We start from the raw sequence: 4,894 nt of genomic DNA on the forward strand, positions 1-4,894 counted from the left end.
TATGGTAGAACATTTTGAAAAGTTGAAAAAGAAAAACTGTCGTGGGTATGACCCACTGATCTCTCCCCTAACTGGATATGCGGGGAGGGTCCTTTGTTTGAAGCCCGCGAGTTCTATTGTCCGCCATACCAGTTCCCCCAAAAGGAACGCGATCGCCCCATTAGCATGTGCATTGTGAGCGATATGCTAGCTGTCTGCACACTGGAGCACTCATTGCTTTTTATACAAAACTTCATATATTTAAGGTGCCAGAATTCGCAATTTTCTTGAAACCATGGTACTTTCCCAGTATACAATTCGGAAACATAATTTTGAAGGGGTTGGTGTTTTTCTCACCTACGGAAGAATGGATGAAATCCTTGATTTGTCTAGGGGTATTTTGGAGGTTTTCCAAATAACCATCTTAGGATCGATATGGCGAGGACTTTCTAGGTTATGAAGGCTTATAACACTGGGCTTGAACCCCCCTTTAATTTAAGTCTACCCCACCCCCCCAAAAAAAAAAAAATAAAACAAGTGTAACACCGAAAAATTCATCGCTTAAGTGAAACTTTAAAAATATAACTTTCATATTTTATTTCTGATTTTGATTAAATTTTGAGCATTATTGTGTGTTTTTCTCTCTATTCAAATAATCATTTCATGAGGTGGACTCGCCCTTTAAAGAACAAGTCCACCCAACAAAAACTTGATTTGAATAAAAAGAAAAAAATTCAACAAGCATGACCCTGAAAATTTCATCAAAATCGGATGTAATATGAAAGTTATGGCATTTTAAAGTTTTAAAGCTTCATTTCACAAAACAGTTATATGCACATCTCGGTTGGTATTCCATTATTTTAACATTTTGTGCTTCCGGCAAGGAGGTCCAAAACGTCAAATTCGTAAAAATTGAAATATTGTATAATTCAAACTATAAAACACAAAAGAAATAGTGAGTAAAATCATTGACTCATTTGGATGTAACTGGCTCGTTAATTCATATCACTATTTTTTTTTAAATAAGCGAAACTTTGAAATGTCATAACTTTTTATTTTACATCCGATTTTAATGAAATTTTCAGCATTGTGCTTGTCTGATTTTTCTCTATTGATTCAAATCAACATTTTTCTGAGGTGGACTTGACCTTCTCTCTCTCTCTTTCCTTCTGTCACATCGATCGACCCTCAGCTCTACCCAGTTTGTTCATATACACTGTAGGAAGCGGGGGGGGTCCTGGTCCCCTAAATTTTAGGTGGGGGACAGACCCCCCAAAATTTATGTTGACAACTTTATTTTTGTTCTTTTTGCTTGTCAATTTTTTTCCTGCATCCCGGCCCCTAAATTCAGGTGGACCCCCCTAAAATCGTTGTGGTCCGCCCTGAAATTCTGGTTGATAACCCTTTTTTGATACTTGTCAGATTATTTCTTTTGTTTTGCATCCCTTCCTAAATATGGGTTGATAACCTTTTTTTGCTTGTCAGATTATTTTCATTGCGTCACCCCCTAAATTTCTGGTTGATAACCCCCCCCCCCTTTTAATTGCTCCACCGAGACATTTTTTCTTTGAAGACATTCGGCATCTCAAAATAAGTTCTGTGAAATTTCTGAAGTCTGTAAATCCGTCTCTGTAGCTTAATGTCTTTTTTACGTACTTAAAAAAAGAGTTCTTGGAAAAAATAATTTGATCTATTGTTGACAGAGAAATATCACAAATTCACATGCCACAAGTTACATAAGCCCCCTAAAGTCCTAGTCCTACACCGTATACATGTACCTATAGCTTGTAAATTTTATTGTCCTTTCACAAATAAAAGATAAATAATTTTCAGAATACCTTGTAGATCCAGTCCTTGTCCCAAAAATCAGTCTATTTCGGTCAGGATCTATGCTTTGCAAAAAATATTTTTGTTTAACTCCTCCGAAACGGCAGATTTTCAGTCTTAACTTAAGTTTCACAATACATGCTGTACACGGTCAGTATTTTCGTGTCTCAGTCGTGATATTCTTCTGTCCAAACATGATTGATAAACTCATAAAACTTGGTGACATTTGTGAATATTAATAAACTGAATATTTATTTGAATCATGGTTTGAATTCATCACGCTTCCAGAGAAATCACAACAATCGATAACCCCCCCCCCCCCCCCGGAGTTTTAAAGTTTTGGAAACTTGCTCTGGTAATTTAGAATTACCACACATGTATTTGAGCACATGGGACTACATAAAGTCTACAACTATGCAGTTCACCAGCTTGTCTTATCTGTGAAAAGTAATCCCATTTTCTCTGTTTCCACGGTCGTCACAATAAGTGCAATTATACGTGGCACAGGACGACATCTTAAACTTTGTATCAGGTATAAATTCACATTGAAAAGTGCTGTTATAAGAGTTGATTTGGTAAGTATAATTAAGAATTGACACTATTGCCGTGTACCAGACTCTACTCCGATTTTGGCTTTTTTGGGGGAACTCGGCGTGCGAAGGTACCAACTTCCGGTGCTTCAACACGGAATAGGCCAATCAGCGTTATTGTTCCCATCCAGGTAGGGGAGAGATCAGTGGTATGACCCACTGATGGTATGACCCCGTATATCGCTTTTCACACAGGAGAATTATTCTACCAAACCCCGGCTAAAGAAATGCTTGCATATCTCAAACATTATTTTGTGTTCTTTACTTGTTTGTTTGTCTAACCTTACTTTGTACATTTTTATAATGTTGTTTGCTATGTTTGTATTATTGTTGTAGGGCCTCCAAGGAAAACAGTAATAGCCGCTTCCAAAGCGAGCGTAAAGCGCGATCGAGCCAATTTTTAATTTTCATATTGACATGAAAAAGAGGCATCTAAAAGAATGTTGGTAAAAATTCAGGAATTTGATACTAAACTCTCTAAATGAGAGGACATTTCGAGCGCTTTTTTTTAAATCATGATGAGCGGGATGCGAAACAGAATATGCCCGCGCGAATCGCGAGTTATTTCTTGAAATATATATTGACCCGAAAATGGAATGTTAAGAACTGTTTAACATGGAGGTAAATTGTGTAAATACATATCTCATTAATAACATTCGATGAATCTCTAAATAAATAGTTATGCACACTCACACTAGGGAATAATGTAAAACTTGACTTGATTCCGGGTTTGATTCCTCATGAAAACATGTATTATCTTCATAATTATAATGTACTGTGATGTGCTGAGGATCCCCTTTATCATCAAATATTGATATTTTATATCATGAAATAATACGAAAAAAACGACGGTGATATTATTGGTTCCCGATAACGATTAGGATGTGTGTATAACATATTCCAGTTTTGTTACAATATGTTAATGTTTTATACTAACTATAGGACCATTGGAAATAAGCCTTTCGGCTTTCATGGGCTATCCTGTGTATTCTTCAATTTCATTGTAATCTCTTGTGATATTCTTGACGAATAAAATCAATCAATAACTGTTTTATGTAATTTGAGAAAATATATGCCCAAAATTTCATATTTAAAATTCGATTTTGAGGGTCAACACTTTCAGTGGCACGCTTGCAATAGCTATTCTTTGTTGAGCTTGTTGGGGATGGACTTGACCTTTCAAAAGGGTTTTTACGAGAAAGGACGTCAGACTTGTTCTCAATTTTTCGCTATGCAACACCTATGCGGATTTCAATGATGTATGACAATAAAAGTTTTGAAATCACAACTAATGTTAACACTTTTTTGAATGACAGATTATGAACCCCTTGTAAAACTAACACAAATTGTCATTGAATCTAATCGAGTTCTTCGACTAGCACTCGATGATGAGTAATTGCTAACCAATGTTGTGATTTGGTGCTGTTTGAAGACGGACAGTCAACCTGTCCGAATCGTCGAGTCTCTCTACTACTCATCATCTCTGCTCGCCGACTCAGGCCAGCATCTCCTCATCAGCTCTACTACTCAAGCTATTCTCAACTCATCAATCTTTCCTGGTTTACAGTCCTTTTCAGGACTACTTTCAAGAAAGAATACTCTACTCTCAAATCTCCACTTTCTCGCCTATCCATTTCTTTTCTTCTGTCCACTGTTTCTATAACACTCCACATGGTGTACCGTAAACCACATCAGCGAATGTTGTGATTTTGTTCCTATAGTATCAAAACTCCAGTATAATTTTAAAGCCCATGCTTATGACTTTAAACTAGCTATTTTTTGTGACTGGAGAGGAAAAGAAAGTTTGCTCTGATATAAGCTTTAAGCTATATGATTGACAATGATAGCGCTAAATTTGTTTAAAAAGAACAACAAATAAAAAAAAGTGCATCCAATGCTTACGGACGGAGTCCATGGCCCTGGGAAGCGGGGGGGGGGGGGGTGCTGGAGATGCTGTGTTTATTATATTCCATAGGTAACACCCCCATGAATTCTTGAAGATGTGACAAATTGAGATATTTCAACATCAAGGTTTTTTTTTTCCTTTAACAGAGCCCCTCCCTTAAATTTGTTATGCTTGTGAAATTGCTCGGGACGAAAATGACCTCCAATTTGTAGTGAAATCTTTTTTTTGCTTGTCAAATTAACATTCAGCACCCCAGTCAAAAAATTTTTCCAAGGGCCCTGACGGACTCAGATGGATTTCTTTGATATTTCGCCGGATTACTTATATCAACAAACATACATATAATTATGATAGAATCATGATAATAGGCACTGCGAAAACATCTCTCTTTTTCGACCAAAAATTTTCTTTTTGCCCTGTCAACTTAAATGACCGATATAAAAATGCAGGATTGAAAGCATGAAAAGGCACGGTCCCCGTCCACAGTCCAGTGCACAAGATCGCAAACCTTTTCTATACCTCACGATCACGCCCCGTTGACTCTAAAAGCTGTGGGGACGCTTAGCAACCTCCTCTTATCATGCTAATTAGC

The sequence above is a fragment of the Lytechinus variegatus genome, chromosome 7, assembly GCF_018143015.1.
Source record: "Lytechinus variegatus isolate NC3 chromosome 7, Lvar_3.0, whole genome shotgun sequence".
NCBI lineage: Eukaryota > Metazoa > Echinodermata > Echinoidea > Temnopleuroida > Toxopneustidae > Lytechinus > Lytechinus variegatus.